At 38.6% G+C, this 14780-nt stretch overlaps 1 long non-coding RNA gene across 1 annotated transcript in view; it reads left to right on the forward strand.

Moving 5' to 3' along the window:
• The window catches only part of LOC130681163 (uncharacterized), a 111088-nt gene that overhangs the window by 37630 nt on the left and 58678 nt on the right, over window positions 1-14780 (forward strand). Inside the window, exon 2 of the long non-coding RNA XR_008994210.1 lies at window positions 4032-4097. This is a non-coding gene — a long non-coding RNA (uncharacterized LOC130681163). The remainder of the gene's footprint in view (window positions 1-4031; window positions 4098-14780) is intronic.

Raw genomic sequence — 14780 nt, forward strand, 5'->3', positions numbered from 1 at the left:
TGACTCCTATTAGTGCCTTATTTAAATACCCATAGACCTAATAGTATAGTAATGTTTCTGAGAAAATTAAGTCCTTCTGCAGGAAGTACAGAGAAAGCAGAAAAATTTAAAGAGGTTCCAAGGGTAAAATTCAGAAAATATTATTGAGAAGAGAGTAATATAGAATAATCTGAATTTTAGGAGGAAAATTCTAGCAACAAATTAAAAGCATAGGTAGGGAAGGCAAAATAAGGCTACACAGATGATAGCAGTGAGCAGAGTTCACTTGTCTTGAAAATACAATCTGAAAAACAGTCCTGGTAAGTGGAAACAAAAAATAAGTATGAGATTTCTGAGGGGGAAGAATTTGGTGACTTGATGAATTAGAAAGGTGGGGAGCAGCAGATGATTATTTTGTTTATAACCAGATTTCCAACATCCTCAACAGGTGGTTGTGTAATTACAATAAGATCACAATATTTGAAGTTTTAGTGCTGTTGTGATCATTATAGTTGGTTAGGTTTGGTTTAGCTGGGGAAACTCCTGCCATTGGTCTTGAATGCTTATTTTGAACCAAAGCTCTTATGTTCTCTTAATCCTGAAATATAAAGACTCTTCTCATCATTTTTCCTAAATGAACCTATTTTTTCCCCTGAATCAAAGAACATTTAAATAATTCGTTTACATTTCCCTTGGTTAAGAAAGAATTCTCTTACTGGCGAATTGGGGCAACTCCGTGCTTAACCTCTGGAGGTCCTGGAATCCTGGTACTGATTGGGTGGATTTCTGGTGGATGAATGGGCTAACTAGTGATCTGTACTGCTTAATATTTGAAAACCCTCCAGCAGCACTTAGGGGTAGCTTGTTTATTATCTTAGTGTTGGTACAAAAGTTTAAACAGCCCATGCTGCCTATGTGACCAATAGGCTATGAACGGCCCCAGTGGAAGCATCAACTGACTCTACTGAAATCAAGATTGCTGTGATAAGCTGAGAAATATGCCCCTACACCGAAGAAAAGATATCCACGTCTTAAACTGTTAATGTTACTTCATTTGGCCAAAAAAAAAAAAAGGTTTTGCAGATGTGATTATGCTAAGGATCTTGAGATGGGGACATTTTCTTAGACTATCCAAATGGATTGTACATGCAATCGTATGTATTCTTATAAGGTAAGGGCAGAAGATTTGACACACAAAAGAGGAGAAATCAACACATCCATGGAGGCAAAGACTGGAGTGACTCAGTCACAGTGGGCAGCCCATTCATCCACTGCTAGCCAAGGAATGCTCGCAACCACCAGAAGCTGGAAAAGGCAAGGCACAGATTCTCTCCCGTAGCCTCCAGAGGGAGCAAAGGCCTGTTGAAAGCTTGATTTTAGCCCAGTGATGCTGATTTCAGAATTTTGGCCTGCAGAACTATAAGAGAACACACCCCTGTTGTTTCAAGCCACCAAATTATAAATAATAATTTTTTATAAGAGCTATGTGAAACTAATGCAGCTCCTCTCACATATCTATGTAGTTTCTGTTCTGGAGACAAAGTCTATTCTGTGTGACTAAGAATGTTCCAGGGAACTTAAACCTGCAAGTCCACTGGACCCTGTCTTGTGCTTGTGCTTCCTACCTACCTGTACCACACCATTTGTCTTTAGTAGAGTGTTCACGAACATGCTCTGTAGAAGCTTATGAGCCCTGTCAGTTACCTGACCTGTGTAATCTTTGCAGTTCACATTATGAAGACTTCTGTAACAACTCCTGACTCAGTAATTTAAGTAATGGCTAAGGCTTTGTTTGGGCAGAAGAAAAGTGAGGAAAGTTTGAGTGAGAAACCATTGTTGCCAGGATGGCCTCGTGGCCATCCCTGGGGTGAGGGCACACAGACACTGCAAGCAATGATGGTAGGAAAAACGTACCAATGACCCTTGGAGTTGTTAGGTCCCAGGTCTGGGGGAATTGTTAAATCAAACACAATAGAAATTTTAATGGAAAGGAAGTTTTGGCTGCTTTTGTTTCTTTTAACAAAAAATGAAAGTAATTAAGAAATAGTTCAGGACTGCTAGAACTCTAAGGTCACAGCTAGTGATTCAGTCTGTAAAGGGAAAAGGTGTTATGTCTTGCCACAAGGGAGTTAGCAAATATTTGTCTTGATCAAAATGATTCCTGTCAAGTAACAGTCAATAAAAAGATTATACAGGTCACAGAGAAGGGATCATTACTGAAACATGAAATCTTTATTGGTAACTCCTTTCTGTACGTCTTCTGAAATGTATTCTGCTCATTAGAAACAAAAAAACTATTTCCTGTGTCAGATCCTGTCAAGTGGAGGAGCGTGTTCAGACCTTCTCAGGACCCTCACTTAGCTTCAGCTTTTGCAGAAGTGGAGACAGGAGTAAATTCCAACCGAAGCAAGGAAAAGGCAGGAGTGCATAACATACAGTTAGGCTGCATCTAACTTTTCAAGTAGTATTCTCTCCAGCTCTGCTGTTATAGTTTTCTTACATGATTTTGCTTCCCACTTGCTTGATTGATTGTTCATCTTTTTCCACATAGCTCACAAGTCTGCTTGCTGGCTCTCCTAATTTTTAACTTTTAATCATTGATTTTCACTTTTAAGACACCCTGCATCCTCAGTTTCCTATTTTTGACAAATTTGCATTTACAAATATGTAAACTTTATATATCCCTAAATTAAAACTATGGAAGGGAACACACCGTAATTTATAGTCTAGGGCTAATTTGGTTGTTACTGTTTCATCTTTGTTCTAGACAAATGTCCCAAGGTGTAAAGTTCATTTAAATCTGGGAAAAACAAAGATAAAATATTTATTTGAATTTTATACAAAATTTTTGACATGAGTCATCTAGTTGCCTATATATTCATAACTGATTATATCTGCATATGTAGTAATACTCTAAGGATGCTTATCTTTGTTTGTTGTGGCAGAATGTTGTTTTGAGAAAAAAATATGTGTTTCTTTCATTTTCCCCTTAAATTTCTTCTTTATGCTGGTGGGAGGTTTTATGCTCATTCTCACAAAAGAAGAATGTCAGTGGAGCTGAAAAAAAGAAAGCTTTCAAAAGTCTTCCCATTTATTTTTAAAGCTTAAAGTCTCAGGAGAAGGGAATTTTCAGGTACATAATGAATATGTCGAAGAAACAAAAAGGTTGACAATTTTTTTGCAGAAGAATAAAGTTATTTCCTTAAACTCAAGGGAAGGGCCAAGAAGAGAAACCTGTCCTTTGGCAGGGTGCTATGTAAGCAGCCAAGTCACTATGAAGGGCCACTTCACAGGTCATCTTAGCAACCAGCATTTCAAAGGCCCCTGAGACCCACATGCACCAGACCTGCGTGGCAGCCCCAAGAGAGCTGCCAACAGGAAGTGGCCACAGGACTGAACATCTAGAGAGTCAGCAATCACCTGTCTGAATTAATGAATGGGGAGCACCCCAATCTCATCCTGAACTGAGTCTGGGCAGGGCTTAAGTCTCTGAAATAAAATAAAACCACAGGAAGTCCCTTTTTGTCAGAAATTAGTGGAGTTATTAAAAGTAATATTTCTTTCATGATAACAAATGTATTTCTTAAACAATGAGAGATGGACAATAATTCCTACCCATTAGATTTAGTAGCTATTCTTGCAGCGAATTCTTCCCCTTTAACAATAAGAAAGAAGGCATGTGAATTATCCATTGCTTTACAACAAAGAGGTATATCTTCATTATTTCTGATATATAGTTGACCATTTGAAAAAGTTTCTTTTGGTGATTCACATTAAGCATTTGGTATGTCAGTAATACTTTTAGTCATGTGGTCATGTTTTTATCCTCAAGGGGGCACTTTAATATAAGCTAAATCACCTCCCAGCGGTGTTTTCAATTCTCTGGGCAAAATGCTTAATTTCACTGAGCAACTGTCTTTCAAATTGACGTTGTTCTCAGGTAGTTTCTGCACTCCATGCAGTGTACCACTAAAAATTAAATAGTTGTCATTTTGTAAAATGTAGAATTTTGTTCAAGAATGGAAATCTTGTTCTTTTTCTTTTTATCACAGTTTCCCTACTGAGATCAGCTTTGTCAGATCAACAAGAAACTGATGAGTATTTTTGTTCTGTGAATAGTAAGTAAAATTTAACTCATGAGATTGGTTGATTCCATGGGATTGTTTTTCAGTGTTTTTTTAGTTCTCACACATTTGTATTTCACTCAAATATGTGCTTTTCTTGGTACTAGCTCAGTCAAGTTTCAAATTCCCTGCAATGGAAGCTTCTTTTCACTCTGAACAATGAAGGGGTTGGGAAAAGTTCCAAAATATAGTGAGAAAGGAAGAACAGTTTTCCCTCTACTTTTCTAGGTTTTTGGCAGAGACCCCAGTCCCCTCACCACCATCCCCTCACTGTCCACCCCTGAAATAATAGTAGAAAAATAAACAAGTTTCAGAACATGTATACCTCCTGTATGTATGATAAAGACCCAGAAAAGCTAAGTAACTCCCCCAGGGGGCCCAAACCATCCCCTTAAATACCATCTCCAGCTAAAGACAAAAGATGTTGAGGGCAGAGGAGTCAGGGATGGGAGGCTACCAGGAAAAGCACAGTAAACAAAGGTAATGCTGTCATGCAGACTTAAGTCTTTGCCTTTTCCATGATAAGAGTTTCTAGAAATTTAGTCATCCTTCTCTTCCTGGTACTGAGAGGGAGACACCCTTACCAACAGAGACGTCCCTTATACACATATATGTCCCTTACAAAGGGGTAATATCTACTGTTTTCAGAGCTTTTTCTACATCTGCTATTTCTTTAAAAAATAATAATAATAAGCCTAAAATAATCCTTATGTCAAAGAAACGTATTTTGGGGTGGCAAATTCTGCTCCCCTTCCATACTCAGTGACTCATCAGTGTTAAATGTTGAAGAGTAAGACAACAGCAGGCTGGCCTTAGATTGAGATACTGCAAGGTACACATAGATAGAGATAAGAAAGGTACACAATTCTGAAATGTATATTTATGCATCTTAATATTATTTGAACTGGACTTTCTTGATAAATTATCTTAGTGATCAAGTACTATTGTTGTCAGGCAATCCAATCCGGGAAGATCTCCCTGCACTCTAGGTAAGACCTCAGCCTGCGTGAGGGTTCTTGACTCTGCTCGAGAAAGAATTCATGAACAGGTGTAAGTGTAGGTAAGGAAGGAACTCATTTAAGCGAGAGTAGTAGTGAATGGCCGCAGCCATGCAGGTTAGAGAGAGCAAGGAAGGGCAGAGAGAGCAAAGGAAACTTCACTGAACTCCTGCTCACCATAGGGAGAATCCCATGGCAACTCCTAAAGCCAGGATCACCTGACATCCAGAGTCTGCTGAATCTGCTTGGCATGGGGACTAGCCCCTACCTCCCCAGGATTGGGGGAGCCCAGAGCACTGGGTGGTGTGAGATTATGTTCTGAGAATTTCTTAAGGCAAAGAAAGGTTTTTTGGAAAGGCTGATAAAGAACATGATCATTCAGCCACAGTCCCATATGTAACTCCAGGGGGAAAATCCTGGGGCAAAATACCTTTGAAAGCTAAATCAGTCAAAGGGAGAAATAAAGTTTAAGAAACCCATTGATTTCTTACAAGCAATCGTCCTGTGTCTGTCTCCACCGGGCTGCAGAAGAAGAGAGCTCCCCTGCCCCCCACCTCTCTGGTCCACATAAGTCTCCCTCACCCATTAATTACCTATTGATATGGAGACAGACTACTTCCCTCCACCCCTTGGAAACACCTGTTGATAAGAAGATGCACTAAAGCCAGGCAAGAGATTCTGAAAATATTGCACTTTTACCCACCCCATTCCAGGTCACCCAAGCAATGGGAACCTGGAGGCACAAATCAAAGATTTCAGTAGCCCTCCCCTAGCTGTCTGTAGTAGAACAGAGAGAGAGAAGACCTATGCTTATGACAAAAATTGAATGAAATAGCAAAGTGACAAAGACATTTACCACTGGAGGTGGAGGTCAGTGAGTTCTTGTCTTTATCATGAGAAAGAGTTCAGGGACAAAGACTTATACAACAAAAAAGTTTATTTGATAAGGTAGTACACACTCAGATGGGAGCACAGGCAACCTCAGAAAAGAGGTACACTTAAAGGTTTAGGATTTGGGTTTTTAAGGATTTCAAGAATGGGGTAAAGGGCCAGGGAAGCACAGGCTGACCTCTGGTCTCATGATGTCTATCTCACGTGAGAGACATTATGTCACCATCCATTGTCAGTCCTCTAGATATTCTGCAATAACAGAAAGAATTTATTGATCTGTTCTTCTCAAAGATACTGGTTACCATCAAGCAGTGGAAACGTATCATTTAGGACTGCTTGCCCTGCCTTAGAGGGGGTCCATTGTTGGCTATCACCATAAACTATGTTAGAAATATTATCTCCTAACTCCCTGGTTTTTAAAATGGAATCTTAGTCTTAAAATGGAGTCCCTCCTGTTCTTACTGTGCTCTTTATATCTTGACATTTTTCATCAAAGACAGGACAAATTAATCATGATTCTTGTCCCATATCCCTGTTCTACCTCATTATATTTAAACTTCTTTAGTGTTAATAACTACACCTGTACCTACTTGCCATATTGACAGGTAAATAAGCAAATATTGAAGGATGAAACATAATTAAAACTTTGAAGTCTTTTAAAATATATTTTATTATTTTTTAATATTTAAGTTTTAAATATTAACCAGCATTTTCAGCACTAACCATAAAAGTTAAATGCTAACTTTGTCTAACATTTTTGCAAATTTTTTTCACATATGTACCAACAACTAATTTTAGTGTCAGAATCTTTTTTTCACTCACTTTTAATTCAGGTTCTCTGTAGGTTTAATTAAGATATTTAGTTGTAAAAAAGTAATCAGCCTATAACTCTATGAGAACGAAACTATGAAAATACCAGTACAATCTGAAAATTGTATTTGCAATGGAAATGTTATTTGCTGATCTAAGACTATGAAAAATTGCTTTATAAATAAATGCTTTCCATTTGCGATTTCCTTTTTCCGTAGACTCTTAGCCAGCATCATGCTACATTTCTTTAATGTAAATTTAATATAACTACCACCAAATATCTGTGTGCTATGTCAGGTTACTTATTTACTATTCTAGTGTTCTTTATAAAGTGAGCATTCCTGCTTGAAACTTTCCAAACTTTTAATTATAGGTGTCAATACACTTGTAATGATAAAAGTTCAAATTATGTATGATTTCTTGATGCTAGAGGCTGTGAAAAAACAAAATTTATCCAAGTAAATTTGAAGAGCTAATTGGCTTTATTAAGTGATTGATCAGAATGGGCAAAAAAGGAAAACATTGTTATGCATTGTATGCCATTCCTGGTGATCAGATTATCTTTGGGTTCAGTACATACTATATTCATGAATTATACTCTAGAATTATGGTTGGATATCTTCTCTGGGACCCAGGAGGAATCAGAGGGACTAAAACAAGCCACCATAATGTGCAGATCTGGGCTGATATATCCAGTCTCAGGGGTAGTACTTGCATAGAACTGGCACAGAGATCATATTCTAGTATCTTTCATTCCCTGGCACAAGAAAGATTTTTAAAAATCCCCAAAAACTGGAAATAAATATTGTAAGTCTGGGGAAAAGAAATCCTGTGGCAAAATACCCCTAACAACCAAAATCAGGCTGTCTTTCTTCTCTGCTCCAGCAGCAACCACACCGGCCCTTCCCCTCACCTCTCAGGTACAGATAAGCTCTCTGTTGCCCAAGTAATTACCCATTGATATGGAGATGAACTTTTCCACCCCTGAGGAAAGATGCAAATGCACTAAAGCCATACTTCTTTCCACCTCCTGAATGCCTGTCGATATATAGATGTACCAAAGCCAGGTGAGATATTCTGGAAATGTTTCAATTTTACCCACAAATATCCATACACAAACCATTTATTGATAGGTGTTGTGTCCCAGATATCTTCCTTGAAATAAGGCTATAGAACTATGCAAAAGATGTGACAATGAATCAAATTTCACTGAAAAAGTATAAGAAAGAAAAAAAAATTCTGGGACTCACACAGGAAAACACATAAAAATCCAAAGCAAATAAAATGTAAACTTTAAAAATAAACATTATAACTGTTACACTTCACACAGTCATCTTGTTCAACAAGTATATGACTACTAAATTAATTGTATTGGTCATTAAAAACTGACATCATGACCCCTTGATCCATTGCCCCTTCTGAGACTTCCCATTCTTAACAGCTTTGAGGGCTTGAATTATTTCAAGACAGTGAGTCTCCAGGAAACATTTATTTCTCACAGACCTTAATTAGGTCTAGAGGCTCATGGTACTGGAGATTTTGGTGACCGAACTTGCTCATAAGTTGGGTTGCCCAAATTGGTCTCTATTCCAAATACTTTACTTTTATCTTTAGGCAGCTCTAAGTGTTACTAGATGACATTAGTTGAGACATGTAATTTCCACCTCTAAGTCCAGGGAAAGGAAATCCTGGGGCAAAACACCTCTAACAACCAAAATCAGTCAAAGATGGAAATAAAGTTTAAAACCCGATTATTTCTCACAAACTGAAGTTCCAGGCTGTCTTTCTTCTCTGCTCCAGCAGCAACCACACCGGCCCTCCCCCTCACCTCTCCGGTACAGATAAGCCCTCGGTTGCCCAGGTAATCACCCATTGATATGGAGATGAACTTCTCCACCCCCCAAGGAAAGATACAAATGCACTAAAGCCAGACTTCTTTCCACCTCTGAATGCCTATTGATATGCAGATATACTAAAGCTAGGCGAGATATTACTAAAATGTTTCAATTTTACCCGCAATCCACCCTTCCAGAAATCTCGCTTTACAATTTACTTGGTCCCCCTCTCCTGACCAATCTAGTAACATGCAATAGCAACAGCAATAAAATCTTGATAATCCTCAAGCCAGAGGATTCAGCCTATGCAGATTAAGGAAATGTACTTTACAGTACAATCACTAAGCACAAGATACGTTTCTACACTTGTTTACTCATTCCTAACAGTCAAGCTAGATTGCTCACAAAACTTTTACCAAACATTAGACAAAGTCAAGCCTCTCTTTACAACAGCAACACAATCATAATTCTCAAGCCAGAGGATTCAGCTAGGTTCAAAGTCCCATGCAGATTAAGCCCAAAGCTTGTCCATTCCAGCCATCACGTGGCAGCTGCAGCCAGGGGGTGCATCCAGGACACAAAGACCATAGAAGCAAATAACCATGATTGTTGGGGGCCAATTTGCTGGTATTACAGGAATACACAGAAGGCCAGCTTCTAGGCCTTTTCTCCAAGGTGCCAGAAGAGCCAGCCATCGCTGATCTATGTGTTGAAATGTCCAGGGCCACGTCCATTTTACTATTAATTGCTGCACCCATCCTTGCAACACATGTCCAAAAAAGTGGGTACTTCGATCGCTCTCACTAACCGGTGACTGACTATAGGCTGCAGAGAGATGCTCTAGGCCTTTCTTGGTGGTTTGCTGATCTGCACAATGTGCAGGGCACTCCTTCCGGCCTCGGCTGACTTCTTCAAAGGTGAAACACAAGCCACACTAACGGGCCCACATTGTCTTTTGAGGTATCTGTGCCACGCCGCTCCGTGGCCTTTGGGTTCAGTCTCACACCCACCCTAAGATGGGATAGGAGGTTATTACCTTGGTCGGCAGAGCTGTTCTGGTGATGGGCTCTGTAGCCAGCAAGGCGTGGTACACAGCAGCCAGTTGCTTCAAGGTGACCCGGACCTCTGCTCCTTTCCACGGTTGTGGCCAGGCTCCGGTTGGCAGCAAGAGCAGCAGCAGTGGCAGAAGCAGTAGCCTTAGGCTGGGGCCACGGGCCGGGGTCGGTGTGGCCAGGAGTGGTGGTGGTGCCTCCACGACCACACGAGTGTAGACACATGGCCCTCGGCACGAGCACTGCTTCCCCCCATCATTTCTAGGGGCGGCCCTCCCAAAGGTTGCACCCATTATGACAGATTTTGGGTTCACAGGAATCCTGGTAACTACACCAATTGTAAGTCCAGGGAAAGGAAATCCCAGGGCAAAATACCTCTAACAACCAAAATCAGTCAAAGGGAGAAATAAAGTCCAAAAACCCGTTTATTGCTCACAAACTGAAGTTCCAGGCTGTCTTTCTTCTCTGCTCCAGCAGCAACTACACTGGCCCTTCCCCTCCCTCTCAGGTACAGATAAGCCCTCTGTTGCCCAGGTAATCACCCATTGATATGGAGATGAACTTCTCCACCCCCGAGGAAAGATACAAATGCACTAAAGCCAGACTTCTTTCCACCTCTGAATGCCTATTGATATGCAGATATACTAAAGCTAGGCGAGATATTCCGGAAATGTTTCAATTTTATCCACACCACCGAACTAATGAAACTGAGAGTTAAAAATGCATAAGTATAATTATTATCAAATAGATCTTTATAGGACAGTGTCTTGTGGACTGTAAAAAATAACAGAGGAGTTTTATTTTTCTTTTTTCAGTTGAGCGAATCCCTTGAAGCCTTTGTTAATTGGGTATGAAGATATCAAACTATAGGAAGAACTGATAAGCATTCAGTGAAGTCTATTCTCTTGAGAACCTATGTTACATAAATGATAAGTGAACTTTAAAGCATTAGGTTTTCTGTCTCCTCTTAACCTTTACATCCTTCTCATCCATTTAAAAGAAAGCTTCAAGTACCAAGCAGAGATCCAAAGAAAGATTAGAAAATGAGAGAATTGGATTGCTACTGTTTTCCTGGTGGAATGTTTCAATGATCTAAAATTGGCCAAGTAAATCCATATTATAGACCTTTGTTATCTCTCTTTGAGAGCAAAAGGTAACCAAGTGAAAAAAACTTACTGTTTTTCTATGGTACACAGATTCACTTTAGAAAAGTAAGGTGTACTATAAATACTTGCATACATAGTAAATGTGTATATATGTCAAATATCTATTTAATTGCATGACAGCAGTATTTTTTTCCTGTGACTCTAAATAATATCAAGCACTTGCTCGTTATTTTCTCTTGAGAAAATATTTTCCAAAGTGTATTCTGCATATTATCACTGTGGATTCCTGGTACTGTGATTTGATGTAAAAGCCATCAATAGCCACTTCTAGGGCTTTTTATGGGGTAGAAAGATTAAAATAATTCCTGAAGAACCTATTATGTAGTCAGCCTAGAAAGGATTACTAGAATTTGCTTCAGAGATAGAAAATAAATTTCCTGGTGATACTTAAACTAATAATAAAATATAATGGAGGAGTGTTGCTATTTCTATAACATCTACTGCAAAACAAAGTCTTCAATTGTGTAACTGAAGAGACCTGAAAAATATAAAGATGAAAGGAGTGTACCCTCCAGGCTGGAAGGTGCATTAAAGTTTCTGGAGAAAGAACATTTGAAAAGAAAAAGAGGGGAGGTGTGTTCTAAGATATGTACACATCTACAAAATCAGGAAATAAATATGACAGTTTTTTAGGAAAACTGATAAAAGGAAAGAAACTATCTGGTAGACGTGTGTTAGTCAGCAGACGGGAAGTGAAGAGAAAGAAATTTCCTCCAAGGTTCTTCTAGCTGGTCTAAGAATCAAATTGACATGACACAGATTAACAGGAGAAATAAAAACAAGTTTAATTACATTCATATGGAGAATCCATAGTCAGAGGTTCTAAAGAGAGTCAGGAAGAATGAGGGTACAAGGAGAAAGGGATTGCAAACAAAAAAGGAAGAAATTCATAGGAATATGAAAAGTAAATGTTTGGTAAACAACTTTTTGATAGCGACACAGACACAGTGGGGCACAGAGGGAAATTTTAACAGATTTAGTTGCATTCCTCCTGGTCTACCATACTTAGTTTACATTATAATATACTTGGTAATGGCGACTCTCATTCTGCATTTAAATCCTTTTTCTGCAGTTGTGGTTGGAGGGGTTGGGAGTTAAGTTTATTTCTGAGTCTTTTGACCTTGATTGTTTTCAACTCTGAAACAGTGGCACATCTTTGGGTGGCCTGTTCTTGGCCTCTACAAAAGGCACTTGTGAGTTTGCTCTGGTGCAGCAATTAAACATGTTAAGACCATCAGATTCTCTTATTTTATTTCAAATTATTTTTTGTCTAGAAGCATTCATCTTTACAAAATCCCTTTGGGAAATTACAGAATCTTTGTACAAAAATATTTTGGTAACAGTTTAAACCTCAAGCTAGCACAGGAGGGAGCCCTTGTATTGGCCGAACTAAGGGATCAAGAAAGAATGTAAGATTATAAAGTGGGAGAGGTGAAGCTGTAAAGATGGAGAAGTCTCTTAGGTCCATGTCTTTCTCATGACCTTTAACACTCTTCAACCTGGCATGTGTGCACATGCATATACACACACACACACACACACACACACACACAGATCACATCTTCAGGAAAGGTACCAAGGCCTCAAAATGTTGGAAGTGTCTGTGGAAATGGCTAATTGGGACTTGCTAGACTGATGTGGAACAAAGGCAATACTCTATACTTAAGAAAGCAGGAAAATGTGGAAGTCAATGAAATAGTGTGAGAAAAGAAAAAATGAAAAAGATTTTGAGTCACAAGCTTTGAATCCTGTAGTTCAGACAGGGTTAATGAGTTCTATAAACTGGCAGAGGGTAATCTAACTGATCTGGTTTCTATAAATCTACAAATGCGTATGTTTAGTAAACTCAATAGTTTCTGTCATCTTGGTTTGATAAATGTCATTCTCAAACTCTTGATGCATTGATAAAGTGAGTTTTGAATTTGTAAATTTTAAGGACAAGTCCTTTGGACTCTAGTAAGCCACTGACATTCTATGACATGTCTGCATGTTTTCTTCTAATGTCTAAAGAGGAAATGAATAAAATATATAAGAAGCTCGCTAGTAACAGAGATCTAAATATAAGTTTATGAGTTTCAAAATGAATTGTTTTCTTCAAGGAACTCAGTATCTATGAATGGCTCTGAACACTACTTGTTTTCATTTTTTTCTGTCCATGCTCACATATGATTTTACATGGAATTATATGGGGAGATGTTTCTGCTCCCTATTGTGAAACTTCTGCAAATGAAAGCAAAATTAAATCATCAAAAGGAATAATCATCAAAATATAGGTAGGAGGTGATTATATATTAGAGCTAAAGGAAAAAAAACATAAAACTTTGTTGATGTTGCATGATGGAAAACGATGTCAAAGGTCTGTCTCTGTTTGAGGTGGAGGAGGTGATAACTGATGAGTATAGTCATTGGATGACTTGAGGTCAACCAAATGAGAAATTTTGGGGAGTTGACCTGGCATGTTAGATTTATGCATCATATGTGTGGCACCAGATTTCAATCCAGAGGAAGAAAGAATTTATATAAGATAAGAAGAAAAAATACAGAGGCACAATGATAGAACTGGAATTGAGAATTCTCTCAAATCCCTTAGGATGTCTTCAAATATGTTTCTTTAAAACAGAAATCATAACTGCATGCTCAGCCTGTGTATCTTTGAATCTACAGTGTGCTTTTTTGTAGATAGCATACACAGTTTGGTATTATTATTATTGTTGTTGTTATTATTATTATTATTATATCAACTCAGCTACTCTGTGTTTTTTGATTGGCAAGTTTAATCCTGTTACAATTGTTAAAGCACAAATTGAACCAAGTAAAAATGAAGATCTAATTGGCTTTATTAAGTGATTCATGAATTGGGCAGCATCCTCTAGTAAGTAGAGATATGCTCTGAGAAATTGTACAAAATGGAAGGCTTTTATAGGCAGGAAGAGGGGGAAGTTATTAGCAAAGAAAAGGGATTATTTCAGGCAAGGTCACTTTCTCTTAGGGGGAAGAGCAGGGATGCTTATAACGCAGACTACCTCCTCTTCGGGAAGAGGGAGAGGCTCACGTGGCAGGTATCTTACCAGTTATGCTGACCAGGCAAGTCCTGACTGACTGTATTTCTGGGCAAGGCTGAAACTAACTGGGTTTAAGTATTAGGCCCCAGTGTGGTGACTTGGCCTAGCAGAAATGAGAGTATATTGGGCCTGTATCTTTCTGTTTTTATTTTATTTTTTATTCTTACTGAATTATCATTGATATGCAATCTTATACAGGTTTCAAATATACAACACAGTGGGTCAACAGTTACCCATATTTTTAAATCCTCATCCCCTCTAGTGCAGTTGCTATCTGTCAACATAGAAAGATGTTACAGAATCATTGACTATATTCTCCATGCTGTACTACTATCCCTGTGACCAGCTTATATTAGGATTGAGAATTTTTCTGCCCCTTTATTCCTCTCACCCTCCCCACCCAGCTGCCCCAACCGTTTCCCCATGGTAACCATTAGTCCCTTCTCAGTGTCTGTGAGTCTACTGCTGTTTTGTTCATTCTGTTATGCTTTGTTTTTATATTCCACAAATAAGTGAGATCATATGGTTTTGCCTTTCTCCTCCTAGCTTATTTCACTGAGCATAATACCCTCTAGATCCATCCATGTTGTTGCAAATGGTAGGATTTCTTTTTTTAAATGACTGAGTAATATTACATTATGTATATGTACCACATTTTCTTTATCCATTCATCTAGTGTTGGACACTTAGGTTGCTTCTGTATCTTGGCTATTGTAAATAGTGCAGCAATAAACATAGGGGTGCATATGTCTTTTTGAATCAGGGATTTTGTTTTCTTTGAGTAAATTCCTAGAAGTGGAATTACTGGATCAAAAGGTATTTCTATTTATAGTTTTTTGAGGAAGCTCCATATTGCTTTCCAC

Source organism: Manis pentadactyla, chromosome 15 (assembly GCF_030020395.1).
Source record: "Manis pentadactyla isolate mManPen7 chromosome 15, mManPen7.hap1, whole genome shotgun sequence".
Lineage (NCBI taxonomy): Eukaryota > Metazoa > Chordata > Mammalia > Pholidota > Manidae > Manis > Manis pentadactyla.